This window comes from Lygodium microphyllum, chromosome 12, assembly GCF_053477565.2.
Source record: "Lygodium microphyllum isolate KBCC chromosome 12, Lygodium_microphyllum_v1.1.10, whole genome shotgun sequence".
Taxonomy (NCBI): domain Eukaryota; kingdom Viridiplantae; phylum Streptophyta; class Polypodiopsida; order Schizaeales; family Lygodiaceae; genus Lygodium; species Lygodium microphyllum.
The window spans coordinates 133,741,862-133,762,425 of record NC_141146.1 but is presented as its reverse complement, the minus strand read 5'-3'; the positions used below and the strand labels follow the sequence as shown (position 1 = coordinate 133,762,425).

At 42.9% G+C, this 20,564-nt stretch overlaps 2 pseudogenes; both read left to right on the top strand.

The window, feature by feature from the left end:
• Positions 1-9,359: 9,359 nt before the first annotated feature.
• LOC148028301 (chaperone protein dnaJ 10 pseudogene) lies at positions 9,360-10,013 on the top strand (annotated as a pseudogene).
• Positions 10,014-18,563: 8,550 nt separating this feature from the next.
• On the top strand, positions 18,564-19,188 carry LOC148028300 (chaperone protein dnaJ 10 pseudogene; annotated as a pseudogene).
• The last annotated feature ends 1,376 nt before the right edge of the window (positions 19,189-20,564 follow it).

Sequence of the window (20,564 nt, the reverse complement as noted above, 5' to 3'; positions counted from 1 at the left end):
ATTACCTAAATAACCTAACACGCAAGGGATTCGCATAGGTTGGTTCAATCGATACGATAAATACCCCAAGTGCTAACTAGGGTTTAGCAGGATAAAGACTCCACCTAGTTTCCCACTTATTGCCAAGTCGAAACCCTCATACCCAAAGGTCCTACCTACATTCACGGAATGTAGGGAAAATTGCAACGTCGCATGGTCTTGTGGTTTGATCACAAGAAAGCTGCCATTCCTTGGAATGAGGTTGGCAAGTTCTTGCACAAGTTTAACTTGCAAGAGGTTGAGTAGTCATCCTGGTATATCACCTTTCTTGGGAAAAATCTCCAAGTTAAGGGAAATTAGGTATTTACTTGGAAGCAAAGGATCAATCAATAATTTGGGAGCGACATGGTCACCAGGATTTACTATTAATAAAACCTTATAAGGTATTGGTTAAGTTGGGTTAATAGGGTACGGCCCTAACCCAAGGACAAAAGAGTAAACAAACAAACCCCTGGGAATCTTGCCATGTGGCAATTGATCCCGGATTGAATGCTGGACACATTCCGAGAGAAGGATTCACTCCTTAGTAGTTGGCCAAGTAAACGATCACTGGAATTGATTGTGCTTGTAACAGTTTAGGAGCACTATTTGCATTATTTGCTCAAGGAACTAAAGGATGGAAAGATATTTAATGCTTCAGGTTGAAGGCCTGAAGGGAGAGGCAGCATCAGTTACCCCGGATTGTCTGCTTGACCCTAACCAAGGGGGTTGTTATCCGTGCCGGGAATGAGGACCGAACCCGCCGCATGAGGTCTCTCCGTTGAGCGCTACTTGGAGCAGGAGGACGCTTGGGTGCCAGGGGGGGCTCTGGCTATAAATCCCTTGCCTTCTGGGCCCTGCAAAAGAGGCCAACATGACTCAAGATTGGATCTCGAGGCCCGCATACTAGTTTACAGGTAGAATCTTGGATTAGTAATCCCTATGGATTGTTGGATAGCCTTTGGGCAGATTATGGATTACCTTTAGGCAGATTATGGATTAGCCTGTGGGTTGGACTTTATGGATGTATTCTTAAGATAAATAAGATAACCTGTTGTAAAGGAACTTGTTTGACACTGTTTTTCTATGTCAAGTGCTAAGGTTACATGAAGGAACCAGTGTCAAATGGACTAATTAAGGAAGCTTCTTGATGCATGTCCAACTAAATGTGGTAGGTAATTTGACAACTAAAGCAACCTTGAGGAAAGTGCGGTGGATGTGGCCATGGGTCCATCCTACGGATGGGTAGTCCCACTTGGCCGGGAACTTTTCTCAATTATAATGGACAACAAGGAGCTCTTGTCAAAGGAAATGAATAGCAAGGGAGCTGACCTACTAAAATCCCGATTTATGCTATTTTAGGGGAACAGAATGGGACTATGCCTTATGGGCAGAGAGGTTGAGCCTTGCATCCATCTGGTTTCCCATTCTCCTCGAACCAAGTGCAGCATGAATCCGCCTCGTCCCTGGCGTTCCTGCGTAAAGTAGTTTGCTTGGGGTTCGACGCTAGCTGTCTTTTAGGAAAATGACCATTAGGGCAACCCTGATTGAGGTCGGTCCTAAGTGAGAACAGTCAAAATACTTCTGCTACGTGGCAGACGTGGAAAGTCCTAGATCGCAAACCCTGTAACATTCCATGGGAGTGCTAGGCAGAGCTTTCTAGACTCTCTTTCTGATGGATTGCTAAGACGTGTCCTGAATGCGGACAGGTGGATATGTTAGAGTTTGTATCAGAGTGAACCAACGAAGGATCTCTCTTTATAAGAAATCTTAATAAGAAGAAGTAAAGAAAATGTTGCTGTTAAGAATATTTCCTTACTTTCGATGCTGTCTTGCTGAATTATGAAGCATGGAACAGGTTCTTAGTGTTCCAAGTCATATTTATGACTGCGATGCATTCCTCAAATTATCGACGAAGGATCGATATGATGAACATCCTAGACTGCATTTATAATCCATCACCCTTGTACGTGGAACGGAGATGGACTGGTGACTCAAGAATCTACTACATAGCTAGCCACCGGTTTGCATACCTTCGAACCAACCTAAAGAGAATCAAGTGGTTGGAGGACGTGAAGATCATGAAGCTGTTCATTTTTGTTGAGGCTCACGTAAACACAACTTTACATGTAGAAGATGAAAGGGTCGAGCTGAACTCATATGTATACGAGAAAGTGACCTGCATAATTTCCCCCAACAGGATCAAGGTATTGGGACGCTACGAGTAGAATGGGTACCAAAGGAAAGGATACCCTGATCTTCTGATGACTTATCGATTCCTGACCCCTACATCAAGTACGACCGTGATTCAGGAGAAGAAGTTTTTTCTCAAGCAGATCAAGCCACCAGAATTTGACACAAAAGGAAGGACTGTCCAAGCTGATGTTGAGGTTTGGATAGAGTCCATGGAAGATTACTTTGAAGCGGCCGGTACTGCACCCGCCAACCAGGCAATGCTCACCAAGCTGAAGCTCATTGACAAAGCCAGGCTTTGGTGGAAGCAATGGTGCAGAGATCAAGGGATCTCGGAAGGATCCGTTACCTGGGAAAAGCCGAAAAAAGCTATGCAAGGAAGATACTTACCACTTGCATATTGCATGCAGAAAATGAATGAGTTCTACGAGATGAAACAGCTGGGTCTGACACATACTACTCAAAGTTTGTCTCACTTCTGAAATATGCGCCACAAATGGATATGACACAACAAGTGTCGAAGTTTTGTGCCGGTTTAAACCCACCTGTGAATAGCCACCTTGAATCTATGTGCCCAACAAATCTATAGGACGCACTCATTTGAGCTCCGCCCATAATTCAGGAGGTGCAAGCTAGGCCAAGAAGTAACGAGACTTGGTCTTCTAATGATCACAATAGAGGAGCATATAGGCCCCAAGCAAAGAGAGTTCAAGGTCAAAACCAAGGACAAAGAAAGAAAGCAAGGACTAATAATGTCAATAACTTTGTCCCTACCCAAAGTCATAGCTGCAATCTCCGTTGTTTCCACTGCAACAAGCCTGACCATTTCAAAAGGCAATGTCCCAAACTTGGCGGAGGACAACGTCAAAGTCCTTTCCAAGGAACTAGTCGTGGCCAAGGAGCCACCACTCGAGGAAGAGGAAGAACCGCCTGTGTTGCCAATAGGGAATTGTGCAAAGAAGAAGACCCGACCATGGAATCAGAGTTTGAAAGGGCAATAGTCCATGCTGCACTTCACAAGAAAGGCCCAAATTGCCAGTTTTTGGTGATTCAAACACCATTAGACTATCAAGGTAAAGGCTTCAAAACCTTGATTGATTGTGGCAGTACGCATTCCTTTATCTCACCAGCTTGTGCAAGAAGATTAGGAATAGCCATAGTAGAAGCACCTACCTTGCTTGTGGAATTAGCAAATCGTCGTGAGGTCACTTGTACCAGGAAAACTGCTAAGGTGGAATTCTTTCCGGGAGGAAAGTCGACTTCAGTCAAATTCAGGGTCATAAACCTAGGTATCCATGAGTGTTTGCTCGGAATGGATTGGCTTAAACCTAGTGATGCCCACATTCATTGTGGAAAGGGCCAAGTTTCCTTTTGAAACTCTGAAGGGGAATTGGTCATAACTCAAGGAGAGGCTGGAAAGCCAAAAATTCAATTGGCCAAAGCATCTCAGATTATAAAGAGAGTTAGAAAGGGACTACCTATCTACTTGATTAAGCTTAATAAGCTAGATCAGAAGCAGGAGTCTAGTGAAGAACCTTCATGGCTAAAGGAGTACGCAGACGTATTTCCTAAAGAGATGAAAGAATTTTCACCTCAAAGGGAAGTGGATCATGAGATCAAGCTAGTGCCAGGAGCTGCGCCAATTGCAAAGAGGCCTTATAGAATGTCCATCCTGGAAGCAATTGAGCTAAAGGAGCAACTCAAGAAACAGTTAGATCAGCACTACATCTATCCCAGCAGTTCACCATGGGGAACTCCAGTGTTGTTCCAGAAGAAGAAAGATGAAACGCTTCAACTATGTATTGATTATAGAGGGTTGAATCAATCAATTGTTAAGAACAAGCACCCTATTCCTAGAATAGATGAGCTTCTTGACCAAATTCAGGGTGTGAAGATCTTCTCCAAGATTGATCTCAGGTCTGGATACTATGAGATAAGGATCAAGGAAGAAGATATCCCAAAGACGGCTTTCAACACAAGATATGGACACTTTGAGTTCCTAGTCATGTCATTCGGGCTTATGAATGCACCTGCCACCTTCAACAGGTTAATGCAGGATATCTTTAGGCCATATCTTGATGACTTCGTACTCATCTTCTTCAACGACACCTTAGTCTATTCCAAACAGGAAGACAATCATGAACCCCAACTTCGCATTGTCCTTGAGACAATGACGGCACACAAGCTTTATGCTAAGATGAAGAAGTGTGCATTCTTCAAATGTCAGATTAAATATCTGGGATTCATTGTATCAGTGGAAGGAATCTCAGTGGAACCGAGAGATGTTCTAGAATGGCCAATACCAACGACTATCAAAGAATACATAGTTTTCTTGGATTGACAAGATGGTATAGGGTCTTCATCAAAAACTATGCTTTGATTGTAGCAACTCTGACGGATTTATTGAAGAAGCAAACATCGATTGCATGGTCAACTACCGAACAATCTAGCTTTGATATATTAAAGTAAAGTTTGGTATCAGCACCTATCTTGAAACTTCTGGACCTCAATAAGGAGTTCGAAGTAGTAACTGATGCTAGCACACTTGCCTTAGGATGTGTGCTCATGCAAGAAGCTCATCCTCTAGCATACTCTTCAAGGAAACTGAAGAGCCATGAGAAGAATTATGCTACCCACGATCTAGAACTGTTAGTTGTCATCCATGCTCTAAAGCTTTGGAGACACTACCTATTGGGTAACAAGTTTACTCTAGTGACGGATCATAAAAGTCTCAAGTGGATCTTTACCCAGAACGAGCTCAACATGAGGAAACGTCGGTGGATTGAAGTGCTGGAGGAGTATGATTTTGAAATCAAATACCAACCTAGGAAGGAGAATGTGGTTGCTGATGCACTCAGTCGCAAGGCATTCCTTAATTCTCTAATCTTGCAAAATCCATCAACAGCTAGATCTCTAGCCACAAAGGTATCCATGCCAAACAACCCAATACTTGAGCTAGCTAGAGAAGAAGCATGCCATGATCCAACCTATCAAAATATGCTAAGGGAGATCCTTATCAAGGATCAATACCTGAAGCTATAGGCTAAGTATCAAGAATTCTCTATCAATAGTGGACTTGTCTACTATAGAACGAGATTATGTATACCGACAAGCCAGTCACTCAAGCAAAAGATACTATGGAAAGCTCATGATTCCCTTTTCTCAGGACATCCCGCCTATGCCAAGACCCTCAATGCAGTCAAGAAGAGCTACTTTTGGGATAGGCTTAAAGGTGACGTTCTCAAATATGTCACTGAGTGTTTGTCTTATCAACATATCAAAGCCGAACATGTCAAAATGCCAGGAAAGTTGCAACCACTTGACATTCCCCAAATGAAATGGAAATTCATCAGTATGGACTTTGTTGTTGGTCTACCCTAAGTTCAGGGAGGATACAACTCCATTATGGTTGTGGTTGATATGCTTACTAAGGTTGCACACCTTATTCCTGTTAAGAAAAACTATAAAGCCTCAAACATTGCAAGGTTGTTTATCAAGGAGATATTCAAGCTACATGGGTTGCCCAAAAGAATCATTAGTGATCATGATTCTCTCTTCACATCACACTTCTGGAGAGCTATCTTTGAAGCCATTGGGAACTCAACTCTGTTTTAGTACAGCCTACCATCTCCAAACTGATGGTCAAATGGAGAAGTCAATCAAGTCATCGAGGATATGCTAAGGGCACACTGCTGCTGTGAACCAAAAAGGTGGATTCAATACTTGCCTTTGGTTGAATTTGCCTACAATGCTTCTTACCAACAAAGCATTCAGATGACCCCTTTCCAAGCATTGTATGGGCATGACTGTCAAAGTCCCCTAAACTTCTCATATCCAACCTTGAGGGTTGAAGCTTCAAGGCAAATGCTGGAAGAGATGGATGACCAAATGAAGTCAATTAGACAGGACATCCTTGCTGCCAAGGATAGATAGAAGGCATACATGGATTTGAAACGTCAAGATAGAACCTTCGACGAAGGAGTCATGGTCTTCATTCGCGTACAGTCAAAGAAGAGTTCCCTATCCTTAGGAGATTACAAGAAGCTAAGTCCGAGGTATTGTGGACCATACAAGATCCTCAAGTGCCTAGGATCCAATGGTTATAGACTACAACTCTCTGAGAACCTAAAGGTTCATAATGTATTCCATATCAGCCTACTGAAGAAGTATGTACCTAATCCTAGCCATGTACTTGATGACCAACAAGTTGTAATGCCTAGCCAAGGAGTCCTTGAGCTACGGCGTGACAGGATCTTAGATGTTAGGGAGAGACAACTGAGATCCAGAACCTTGAGAGAATGCCTCATCCAGTGGAAAGATTATCCCAAGGAGGATGCCACTTGGATGGATGAAAGCACTCGCAACCAAGAATACCCCCAGTTCTTCTCGAGATGAGGACATCTCGATTTCTCCAAGGGGGAGAGAATGTAATATTCCCGCTCGTGAATATTAACTTCACGCACACTGCGTAAACCTCATGCAAAGGTTATCTTCCGTATTGGAATTTCCGAAGGTGTAATCTGTAACCCGCACGCAAGAAATCGAGACCTCCACATTGGAAAAGTGAGCCCGGGGGTTCAAAATCCACAAATCGCGAGTAAACACCCTCTTGGGAGGGGCAAAGAGGGATATTATTAAAGAAAATGTTTTTATGATTATCCCTTTCCCCCAGTCGATGCACAGTTGGAGGAGAGGGAGTGTGGGGGAATGGGCTTAGTGGAGTGGTGGTTGCATGAGGGGGGGGGGGGGGGGGGAAGCCATGCAATGGCCACATGTGGAGCTCCCCTCTCCCCCCTTGGGCTATATAAACCCCCCCTTAGCCGTGTGGAGGGGTAAGAAGGAGGAAGTAGTGAGCTTCCGTGCTGTGTGGAGAGTGAGGAAGGAAGCTGCAGTCATCACCATGCTGGAGAAGCCACCACCGGTGGAAGCCATTCGCCGCCGGACTGGGGGACCCCGCCGCCTATAGCATTGATAGCCACCGCCATAAACATCCTCCCTCACGCCATCATCCCTCTGGCCACGTGTGGAGCTCCCTTCTCCCCCCTTGGGCTATATAAACCCCCCCTTAGCCTTGTGGGGGGGTAAGAAGGAGGAAGTACTGACCTTCTGTGCTATGTGGAGAGTGAGGAAGGAAGCTGCAGTCGTCGCCATGCTAGAGAAGACACCACCGGTGGAAGCCATTCGCCGCCGTACTGGGGGACGCCACAGTCTATAGCATTGATAGCCGCCGCCATAAACATCCTCCCTCACGCCATCATCCCTCTTCCACATCGTTTCCTTAGTACCCCCTCCCTCTTCCACGTGGATCTGTTCACAGACAGAAGCTTCTCTAAGAAGCTTCTAAGGGGGCTTCTATAAGCCCCTTTCACACAAGCCACCCATAAAGTCAATTCCCACTAGCCACCCCGGGGTTTTGAGGAAACCCATTTTGGTGGAAGATTTCTTGCGCACAGGGAAGGGAAAAGTTACAGCCTCTTTAAGCCCTATTTTTTGTGTGGTCACCCGATTTTAAAAGAGATGTGTAAAACACCATTTCTGTGAGCCTTCTCGTGAAGCTCCATTTCCGCAAGCTTCCTTGTAAAAGCCCATTTCCCAAAGCAAAGCTCCAAATCCCATACATCCAAATCCCATAAGCCCAAGTCTCGCAAGCCCGGCCTTTTAAAGATCCAAACTCCTGTGAAGGTATCTCTTGTGTACAAGGGAGAAGGGTAAGATCTGGAGGTTGCATACCAAGGCGAGTAAATTGGTAGTCCGCGAAGGCAAACGGAAAGCTGAAATCACGCCTACGATGGCCCCTAAAAAGTCACAAGGTGCGCGTGCAGGAGATTCATCTCCTAGTATTCACGTGGATATTTCCCCGAGCCCACAAGTCCAGGTTTTTACTAATTTTGATTCCACGCAAAAGTATTGCATTAATCACGATAACTTCATGGATTAGGAAGCACCTATGCATGCCCAAATTCACCTAGTCAAGTTAAATGCAATTGGAAGTAAATCGACTATTTGATCAATGATTAGAATTAGTTCATGACATGAAATTGGGTCATTGGTATTTTCCATATAAAGAAAATTTCTATCCATTTAACGTCCTTAAGAGTATGTTGCCTTGTCGTGCATGTCAAAGTGACAACCTAGAACACTTATTGCCTATCATTATAAGGTTGAAATGATTAAATTACACCTTTGACTACGCATGGAAAGATTAATCGCATGTCGCATTTTTAGCCAAACCTTCTTTGTAATGATTCATTAGGGAAAGTCATTAACCCCGTAGGAAATAGAAGAGTGCATAAATGGTTCTAGGAATTTGCTTGTGGCATGTGATTGTAAATTGGAATAGGTTAACTCTAGTTTTTTTTGGCATGAATTTCACTACATTGTAGTTAGGAAAGGATTGCATGTAGCACATTTGTCCTACGAAAAATTTCATTCATCAAGAGTGTATTTAGGGAAAGGCTGCATGGTTTATTAAAGAATGAAATTTTAAAATCTTAGAAAAAGAATTGTGGGCATGATGCTTGAATGCAAGTCCTAGTAGGATCAATGGAAGTTATGCCGAAATTTAACATGCGTTTTGGTCTTAACAAGAAAAGTTAGGGAAAGTGAATCTAGTCATACATTGTCGTATTGCTGCGCATTCGAGGTGTGAAAACCACCCAAACGTTGTGTGTGTGATTTGATACTTTGTACATACTTAGTCGTTATGTTTGCTCTTTCATTCCATGCAGAAAATATAGTGAAGAGGGTTTGGAGCAAGAGGAATTAATCAACAATGCTCTGGTTGACATGTATGCTAAATGTGACGTAGAAGAACAAGGAGTTTTTGATAGATTGGTAACTCGATATGGAATCTCATGGGCTACACTTATTTCAAGATATGCCGATTATGGGCTTTGTGAGGAAGTACTAAATTATTTCCAAGAGATGCAAATTGAAGTACATTGGTGGATACGTATGCCAAATGTGGGAGCTTGCTTGATGTTCAGTACACCTCAGAATGGTTCAATACAGCTGGTAGGAGCATCAAGATAGGCTTGATTGCGAGTGTCATTGTATCACAGTGGACTTGGGCAGCTACTATTTTGCAAAGCTCTAATGTTGCATGGGAGTATGGTGTCAGTGGCCCTTTCTGGTGTGCGAGTGGGGATATGGTGAAGGAGACCGAGTTCTATGATATCCTAGGCGTAAGCCCTGATGCGAGCCTTGCTGCCATCAAGAAGGCTTACTACGACAAGGCAAGAAGGGTGCATCCGGACAAAAATCCAAATGATCCTCAAGCTGCTTCGAATTTTCAGTTGTTAGGAGAGGCATATCAAGTATTGAGTGATCCTCAACAAAGAGAAACTTATGACAGATATGGAAAATCTTCTCTTACCAAGGAAAGCATGTTGGACCCTCTAGTTGTGTTTGGAATGTTGTTTGGCAGCGAACTCTTTGAGGAGTACATTGGCCAGCTGGCAATGGCAACTATGGCATCTCTAGATTTAGGAACAGATGATCCAGTCAGAGCTCAAGAGAAGATGAAGGAGGTACAAAAAGAGAGGGAAATGAAACTTGTGGAAATTTTGGAGAAGAAGTTAGAATTGTTTGTCAATAATAGACAAGCATTTATAGAATGGGCAAAAGAAGAGGCTCATCGTCTTTCAGAAGCAGCTTTTGGAGAGCCTATGCTGCACACAATAGGTTACATCTACAAGCGACAAGTGGAAAAAGAGCTTGGGAAAAATATATTTCTCATGGGTGTTCTTTTTTTCGTTGAATGGGGCGCAGGGAATCTTGGAATGGGGAGGCTAATTAGCTGATTCAAGAGCTAATTTTGACAATGAAGGGGATCGACTGTATAGGAAAAAGCGACGCGAATTGAACAAGATTAGAGGAGAATGTTTATCTCGGCGACTGGGAGAGCTCAGAGGAGAAAAAAAATCTTGACCAATAACAAACATAAGGGCTTTTCTGGTTCAGAAGGGGCTGTGTTATAGGCCGCTTGATGGAGAACGAAAGGAACGACTGGAAGAACGAAAGGAACGACTGGGAGGACGAAAAGGACGCGAATTCAACGGAGATGGGGGGGAATGTTTTTCTCTGTTGACGAGGAGGAAAGCACTGGGTTCCGGCTTGACAAGCCATGGCTATCTTGTTGAAGGATCAAGCCAACAGAGGGCAACAAGGAGGTCGCTGGCGAAACTGCACAAGAGCTACTCAAGGAGAACAGAAGATGACGATCGAGTAATTGGTGATGTTGTTGCTGATTAAGAAGCCAAAGTTGATGACGAAAGTGGTGTGAGGACTGAAATTGCTGCAACGACGGACACCATGGAGCTTTCCCTGACTGGCTGAAGCTGTTGCAACAATGTCATCAAATTGAAGAGTTCGTGAACTCCGAAAGGCCCTACTGGTCTAAGCTTGTGCACTTACAGAGAGAGAGAGATAGAATTGGAATCTTCTTCATTGCATATGAAGCTTCCACTGGTTGGTTTTGTGGAGTTGAATGAACCTTTCTCGCACTAAAGAAGAATTGCCAATTTAGGATCGCTCTCCTCCACACTCAGGATAATTGTGCTCTTTTCCCCCCCATACAATTTTTAACAGAGAACTGGAGTCACGGAAGACAGAGAACCAGCACAAATTTCTACACCTCTTTCTGGAATCCGAAGACACAAAATTTTTCTCTTGTGAATGACATCATGACAAGAGAAAATGAGAGATTTTGATTGATAATTATTGCTCAAAAATAGTCCAGACTTTCTATCAAGTGCTCTCTGTATCTTCTCTTTAAGCCCATCAAGAGTGCAATTGAAGAATTAATATCAAAAACAACACTTTGAGACTTCAATTCTTGTATAAACAGAGGCCACTAATTTCAGTCACATTAAAAGACGATTCTTAAGAGGATCTGAATGTATTGTAACAAACAATGCTGCAACATGGACATTACATTTATCTGAACATGTCTGCAAGGTCTGAGGATGTTCACAGCACCACATGAAGTCCTAATACTCTCCACTAGGAAACAGAAATGTTCTATCATGCTGCTTGCTCATCAAAATGTTTACCAAATCTCTGAAGAATGTGTTGTAGCTAATCAGACTTTGTTCTAGTTTTTTTTAAAAAAAAATTTGAAAAGAGTTCTACCAAAGGAGACTGTAGAAAAAGTTGAGGGCATATCAAAGGGACGTGAAGGACTTCAGTTTTTGAGCAGCCAATTTATAAATCAAATTTGTTTTCTTTATGAAGCTGAAGCTGTTGAAGTTGAATAGGGTTGTAAATGTCACGCTTGATTAATCTTTTATCCTGAAATTTATGAAGGACTTCTGAAGTTGCGACATTGCTTTCGAAACCCTTTGACATCTTTGGTGAGCCCGACATGAAAGCGTCGCAGAAATTTCAGGATGGGAGATACTTCAGCCTCTATTTCAACCTCTTCTACAATTCCAGCTACGTCTACTTCAGCTCCATCAATGACTGCTGCGTCAAGTACTTCAACAGAGGATCTAAAGTAGATTTTGCAGAATATGTCCATGTATATGCAGCTCCAAAATCAGCAGACACAATTGTATATGCAGGAGCAGCAACAATTGCATCAACAGCAGTTGTCTTAGCAAAGGCAACTCTATTTGGAGCAGGAGAATGCAAACAGCGCGACTAAGGCTATTGAAGCAGTTGAGAATGAGAAGAAGCTATTTGACGGCCGTAATGTTTCAGCATATTTGAAGACATATGAGATCAAGATGGGGTTTTTTGGAGTTCCAACTGGACTTATGAGTAAGTATTTCCTTCGTCTTGTCACACCCACCTTGAGGGCAAAAGTGACTGATCTTTTTATTCAAAATACACATTGGCAAGATTTTAAGAAGGCCCTGAAAGAAGAATATTTCCTTGAGGACTTTGGTATGGCTACTCGACGGTCATTCCGAGAGTGGATCTACATGCCAAACAAAGGTCTAGCTGCTTCAGAGTTGATTCGAGAATTTGAGGAAAGGTATAGTCAGCTTGATGCCATTGAACAAAGAGCATTGGATGTTGAAAAAGTTGAGCTTTTCTTGCAAGCTGCAGATCCTGCTCTTCAAGAAGAATTGGATGAGCTTCTTGAGGATCGCACGAAGCCTATGGGTCTTAAAACGGATTGGCAGGATGCTCAGGATGCAGTCTTGACTTTGACCAAGAGGAGGATATGGAAGACTCGCCTACAGAATGGTTTCATGATACCTACACCATCATCTGCTTCTATGCCTGCTTCTATCCCTGTTATTTCTTCTCCTCCTCAGCCAGTTTCTTGGCCTATGCTAGTGCCTACTATTTCCACTCCACCTATTCCTCCTGTTCCACGACCGATGCCTACACCTTCTGCTCCAAAACCATCCGCTCCATCGGTGCATACTTCTCTTGATGACATAATCAAAGGCATAACAGATTTGACACTGGAGTCAGTCAAAGCCGAGTTGGTGGGAAAGTTGAAAGAGCAGTTTGCTTTGACTGCGCCTACTACTTCTTCCAGTGCTCCTACTGCACCTAGGAGTGCTCCTAGTGCACCTAGGAGAGATCGGAGATGTATTTGGTGCGATAGTACAGACCATCAGCATTGCAGGGATTGTGAATCTTTTCAGGATGCAAGGAGAAAGAATTTGGTATATTGGGGGCAAGATGGTAAGATTTGGTTGAGTGAGACAGGAGCTCCACTTGCTACCAACTTTGGTAAAGGTGGAATGAAGAAGTTAGTGGATGATATGGCTGCGTGTACTTCTTATGTGACAGCTAGAGGTGATGCTTCTGCATATGGAGTCCAGATTGAGAAGGGATCAGAGACTCAGTTAGCACTATGGACTTATGCTATGGAGACTGCAAACAAGGGGAAAATTCAGCAAATTGTTTTGATTAGTGCAGGCTCTAGCATCAAATCAGAGACAGGTTGGGATTCGCCTATTGACAAGTACTCTATTTATGCTTATTTGGCTAAGTCTCAGGGAGCAGATGCACTTGTTGAGGAGAAGCATAAGAGGGATGAAGAAAATCCAAGTGCAGCTAAGAAGACTAGAGGGGGTGAGTTTGTTACTCCACCTACTGCAGGACCGTCTTCAAGACCAGGGCCAGATCGACAGATGGAAGATGCTCAAAAGAGAGAAAAGAGGCAAGAGCCTAGAGAGAGAAAGCAGCCAGCGTTTAGATTGATGTCCGATTTTGAGACATCTACAGACATGAAGAAAATCTTTAATGACAAGATACTTGGCAGTGAGGTGACTTTCACTATTTCTGAGGTTTTGGGCATCTCGAAAAGAGAGTTTCAGGATCAGTTTCAGGAGGTTTTAAAGAGGAAAAGACATGCATTGTCTACCACTGATACACAGGGAGTTTTGATTGGGGAGTTGGATGAGGATGAGGATGAGGTTATGGTTGAAAATGCTTCTGTTTTTCCGTAGGTAGAGAAGAGGGTTCAGCCTATGCATTATGTTGAAATTGATGAGTCTGTCTTGATACCACGTAGTCACTTTTCGCGGAGCCATTAGGCTAGGGAAACTATAGAGACAATGGTAAAGATTGGAGAGAAACAAGTGCCTTATGTTGCATTGGTGGATCATGGTTCAGAGATTAATCTCATAGTTCGTGGAGTTTATGAGAGTAACAGATGGCCTATGGATGTAGAGCATGGGTGGCGTATGAGAGCTGCCAATAACACTGTAGGTGATTTGTATGCTGCCTGTCCTAGTGTCAGGGTTTCTATTGGTGATGTAGAGGAGGATTTTCATTTCTTTGTGCAGGATTCATGCTCTTATCCCATAATTCTTGGTCAGCCATTCATCACAGAGATGCGCATGGAAACAAAGGTAATGGATGATGGATCTGCTTATGCACGGATTCGCAGTAAAGATGGCATGAGAGCAGTTCAGTTTATGACTATGTGTGTGAACCATGTTAGAAACAGGGATACTCTCAGAGATGTACCTTTGCCCACTGTGAGGGATTCGGGTTTTCATTAGGTGCCGCCGTTTTGCGAGACGACGGTGGTACAGAGCAGAGGAGATTGGAGTTCTCACCTCTTGGCAGCAGTGTTTTCTCCTCCGGTTTTGTTGGGATTTCAACAAACAGTTCAATGAGCTATCAGAAGACTTCTAGGTTGCCTAGAGCTGCCAGGCAGTATATATGCAGGAAGGAGAAAAATTTGAAAAATGCAAGAATTTTGGAGGATGATGAGCACATAGATGGGATGTATGACAGTGTGATTTGTGCAGATACGATCACAGAGATGGGAGATATGCTAAAAACTGATATGCAGAATTGTCACAGTAATGTATTAGTGCAGTCCCTGGACATGTTTCATGAAATTGCAGATTTTGTGTCACAGATTGAGTCAGAGGCGGAGGTAACTCAGCAAAGAGTGTTGAGTGCTGAAGAAATTTAGCAAACAGAGTTTCCAGCTGGTTATGATCAGCTTTCAGAGACATAGAGGGCTGAAAACTTTCAGCCAACAGAGTTTACTGCTGAAATATTTCAACATCCAGAGTTTAGGGCTGTTCCTATGCAGTCCATAGAGCAGAGGGCTGAGGATATTCAGCCATTGGAGTGTAGAATTGCTGATTTACAGCAAAATTTGAGTAATGCAGAAGAGCATAATGAAGCCAGGGTTGACACGAAATACAAAACTGTGGATAAGAAGGTGAAGCCGGTAGCTGTATCGCTTCCACCTGACAGTGATCAGCAAATAGAGAGGGCTGCCAAACAGCCAATTTTGAGGAATCCGGAGCATATTGGTCATAAATTTTCAGCAGAGACTCTTGCTGAATTGAAAATTGGAAATGGTGATTTCTTGCTACCCATAGAGAAGTAATGCTTTCAGGAGATGCTTGAGCGACATGGAAGGGGATTTGCTTTTTTCCCACATGAGATTGGATGTGCGAATCCTGATATTATTACTCCTATGGTCATTTTTACTATTCCTCATATTCCATGGAATTTCCAACCTATTCCAGTGCCTAAAGCACACTTGCCAAAACTAATTGATTTATTGAATGAGAAAATCAGGATGGGAATTCTTGAGCCTTCATCTGCACCATACTCAAACAGGTGGTTTACAGTTCCAAAGAAGAATGGTACTCTCTGATTTATTCAGGACATGCAAGCTGGTGAACAGAGTTACTATCAGGAATGTTGGTATAGGCCCAGTTGTGGATGAGTTTGCAGAGGCATTTGCTGGATGTGCCATCTATTCTTTAGGTGATTTGTATTCAGGATATGATCAATTTCAGCTGGCTTTGGAAAGCAGGGATATAACCACCATGAGAACTCCTATTGGGCTTGTCAGGATGTGTACCTTGCCTCAATGTGCCACTAATTTTGTTGCGCATATAATGAATGCCATGCATAAGGTCCTTCGAGATTACATACCTCAGCTTACTATGCCTTTCTTGGATGATGTGCCCATTAAGGGGTGTGCAGAAGAAGAGAAGAATGAGAGTCTAAATGAGCAGGGATGTAGATACTTTGTGGCTGATCATATTTCAGCATGTGAGAAGATTTTGGCCAGGTTAGAAGAAGTGAACTTGACACTTTCAGGGCAAAAATCTGTTTTTGGAGTGAATGAGGTTGTCATTGTTGGACATATGTGTGGATATTATGGCAAGAAACCCTCACCTGATTAGGTGAATGCTATAGGCAAGATTGCGAAGCATTGTTCTACCACTTCAGAAGTACGGAGATTCATTGGAGCTTGTGTGTTTTATATGATTTGGATACCTCATTTTGCACACATAGCAGATTGTTTGTATCAGCTGCTTCGAAAGGGGCAGAAATTCTATTGGGATGAGAGCCACACTAGAGCCATGCGGAAATTGAAGAAGTTATTGTAGAATGCTCCTACTCTCAGGAAAGCGGATTATAATTGTGGAAAGCTTATTGTATTGACGGTTGACACTAGTCCAATTGGCATAGGTTGGGCTGTGGGTCAAGATGATGCAGATGGAAATAGGTATGCTATTCGGTTTGGGGCAAAACTCCTAAATGAGAGACAGAGGAGATATCCGCAAATCAAGAGGGAGCTACTGGGGATTGTCACGGCTCTCAAATGTGACAAGGAGTACTTTATTGGAGCTTCAGTTGTGGTAGAGTCAGATTGCTTGCCATTGATTGGTATGATCACGAGTTGCTCTCCTCCGGATATAGCCATGTTGAGATGGATTGCATACATCAAGTCATTAAATCTGGAATTTAAACACATAGCATGGAAGGATAATCCAGTGGCAGATATATTGTCTAGAGCCAGATATGATGATGAGGAGACTCTACTTGTGCAGAAGAGGATGATGCAAAAATTTCAGCCACTATGGTTGATCATGTTTGTCATGTCTATGATATTGTGGCTTTCATAGAAGAACTCTATGTTGGAGATTGGTTGCAGATTGGCAGGTACCTTAGTACACTAAGCAAAAGAGATGAATGGACAGATGAAGAGTTCAAGTAGATCAGAAGGAAAGCCTATGGTTATTTTCTCAAGGACGGATTTCTTTGGAAGCATCCGAAGAAAAGAGGCGGATTACCTTTGCGGGTGTCTGCGATAGAGAGACACAGTTACAGGTGATGAGGGAGTTTCATGAGAGTCCTTGGGCTAGTCATAGAGGAGTGTGGGCTACTTATGAGAAAATCAAGGAGAAATATTGGTGGAAAGGCATGTACAGAGATGTTTCTCACTTTGTTGAGACTTGTAGAGACTGCCAGATGTATTCGGTAGTGCGTCATCGAGATGAGCTTCATCCAACCTATCCACTATGCATTCATTATAAGTGGGTAGTTGATTTGGTTACTATGCCCATGGGTCTATGGCAGATGAGGTATATTGTTTTGGCTAGAGAGGATCTTGCCAATCATGTTGAGGGCAGATCTTTGAGAATGAAGACCACTAGTGCAGTGTGTAAGTTCTTATTGGAGGAAATTTTCTACAGGTATGGTTGTGTGGGTAAGATCACTGCGGATCGTGGTGAATTGGATGCAGATGAAGCTAGGGAGTTTTTCTCTTAGCTAGGAATCAAGTTGGCTCTAACTACAGCATATAATCCAGAGGGAAATGGGAAGAGTGAAAGAGGGCATCCGCCGATAGTGAAAGCATTAGCCAAAGCATGCAGAGGACTGATCGGAGAATGGCCGAGACTTCTACCATTTGCTTTGTGGGCTGATCGTACGACTCATAGTGTTACCACAGGATATATGCCTGCAGAGTTGATGTATGGTCAGAAACCGGTTATGCCAACTGAGACTTGTGCTTTGACTTGGTCAGTTTTACCTTGGCAGGAGGATTTGACGAGAGAGGAGCTCTTAGCTCTTCGGATTCGACAGTTGGAGAGGAGACCAGAGGATATTCAGCTAGCTATTGACAGGTTGAAGGTTATTAGACTAAGAAATATGGTAGGTTTGACAGCAGGCATTGCTTGCGGCCTAGAGCAATAGAAGAGGGAGATTGGGTATTGGTCTTTGATAGCAGCCTTGAAAATCAGCATACTGCACTTCGAAAGATGGTGAAAAGATGGTTTGGGCCGTACATAGTCAGACATGTCTTTGATAATGCAACATATGAGTTGACAGAATTGGATGGGACAGTGCTTAGAGTGCCTATTGCTGGAAAAAGAATCAAGATTTTCAAGAAAAGAGATGATGAGGATTATGCATTGGAAGAATTTTCAAGAGAAGAGCAATGAGAAGAAACTCCAATGGAAGAGACAAATGATATGACAGATAATCTTGTTGATATACCGGAAATGCATAATGAAGAGATTGATATATTTGTGGATCTCGATGATAATGATCATGGGTAGTTGGCCCATCCGGAGGATGCGCAGGATTAGAAGGGGTGGATGTCGTATTGCTGCGCATTCGAGGTGTGAAAACCACCCAAAAGTTGTGTGTGTGATTTGATACTTTGTACATACTTAGTCATTATGTTTGCTCTTTCATTCTATGTGGAAAATATAGTGAAGAGGGTTTGGAGCAAGAGGAATTAATCAACAATGCTCTGGTTGACATGTATGCTAAATGTGACGTAGAAGAACAGGGAGTGTTTGATAGATTCGTAACTCGAGATGCAATCTCATGGGCTACACTTATTTCAAGATATGCCGATTATGGGCTTTATGAGGAAATACTAAATTATTTCCAAGAGATGCAAATTGAAGTACATTGGTGGATATGTAAGCCAAATGTGGGAGCTTGCTTGATGTTCAGTACACCTCAGAATGGTTCAATACAGCTGGTAGGAGCATCAAGATAGGCTTGATTGCGAGTGTCATTATATCACAGTGGACTTGGGCAGCTACTATTTTGCAAAGCTCTAATGTTGCATGGGAGTATGGTGTCAGTGGCCCTTTCTAGTCTGCGAGTGGGGATATGGTGAAGGAGACCGAGTTCTATGATATCCTAGGCGTAAGCCCTGATGCGAGCCCTGCTGCCATCAAGAAGGCTTACTACGACAAGGCAAGAAGGGTGCATCCAGACAAAAATCCAAATGATCCTCAAGCTGCTTCGAATTTTCAGTTGTTAGGAGAGGCATATCAAGTATTGAGTGATCCTCAACAAAGAGAAACTTATGACAGATATGGAAAATCTTTTATTTCCAAGGAAAGCATGTTGGACCCTACAACTGTGTTTGGAATGCTGCTTGGCAGCAAACTCTTTGAGGAGTACATTGGCCAGCTGGCAATGGCAACTATGGCATCTCTAGATTTAGGAACAGATGATCCAGTCAGAGCTCAAGAGAAGATGAAGGAGGTACAAAAAGAGAGGGAAATGAAACTTGTGGAAATTTTGGAGAAGAAGTTAGAATTGTTTGTCAATAATAGACAAGCATTTATAGAATGGGCAAAAGAAGAGGCTCATTGTCTTTCAGAAGCAGCTTTTGGAGAGCTTATGCTGCACACAATAGGTTACATCTACAAGTGACAAGCGGCAAAAGAGCTTGGGAAAAATATATTTCTCATGGGTGTTCTTTTTTTCGTTGAATGAGGCGCGAGGAATCTTGGAATGGGGAGGCTAATTAGCTAATTCAAGAGCTAATTTTGACGATGAAGGGGATCGACTGTATAGGAAAAAGCGACGTGAATTGAACAGGATTAGAGGAGAATGTTTATCTCGGCGACTGGGAGAGCTCAGAGGAGAAAAAAAATCTTGACCAATAACAAACAGAAGGGCTTTTCTGGTTCAGGAGGGGCTGTGTTATAGGCCGCTTGATGGAGAACGAAAGGAACGACTGGGAGAACGAAAGGAACGACTGGGAGGACGAAAAGGACGCGAATTCAACGGAGATGGGGGGGAATGTTTTTCTCTGTTGACGAAGAGGAAAGCACTGGGTTCCGGCTTGACGAGCCATGGCTATCTTGTTGAAGGATCAGGCCAACAGAGGGCATCAAGGAGGTCACTGGCGAAGCTCCACAAGAGCTACGCAAGGAGAACAGAAGATGACGATCGAATAATTGATGATGTTGTTGCTGATTAAGAAGCCAAAGTTGATGACGGAAGCGGTGTGAGGACTGAAATTGCTACAACGACGGATGCCATGGAGCTTTCCTTGACTGGCTGAAGCTACTGCAACAATGTCATCAAATTGAAGAGTTCGTGAACTCCGAAAGGCCCTGCTGGTCTAAGCTTGTGCACTTACAGAGAGAGAGATAGAATTGGCATCTTCTTCATTGCGTATGAAGCTTCCACTGGTTGGTTTTGTGGAGTTGAATGAACCTTTCTCGCACTAAAGAAGAATTGCCAATTTAGGATCGCTCTCCTCCACACTCAGGATAATTGTGCTCTTTTTCCCCCCATACAATTTTTGACAGAGAACTGGAGTCGCGGAAGACAGAGAACCAGCACAAATTTCTACACCTCTTTCTGGAATCCGAAGACACAAAATTTTTCTCTTGTGAATGACATCATGACAAGAGAAAATGAGAGATTTTGATTGATGATTATTGCTCAGAAACAGTCCAGACTTTCTATCAAGTGCTCTCTGTATCTTCTCTTTAAGCCCATCAAGAGTGCCATTGAAGAATGAATATAAAAAACAACACTTTGAGACTTCAGTTCTTGTATAAACAAAGGCCACTGATTTCATTCACATTAAAAGACAATTCTTAAGAGGATCTGAATGTATTGTAACAAACAATGCTGCAACATGGACATTACATTTATTTGAACATGTCTGCAAGGTCTGAGGATGTTCACAACACCACATGAAGTCCTAATACTCTCCACCAGCAAATAGAAATGTTCTATCATGCTGCTTGCTCATCAAAATGTTTACCAAATCTCTGAAGAATGTGCTGTAGCGAATTAGACTTTGTTCTAGTTTTCAAAAAAAAATTGAAAAGAGTTCTACCAAAGGAGACTGT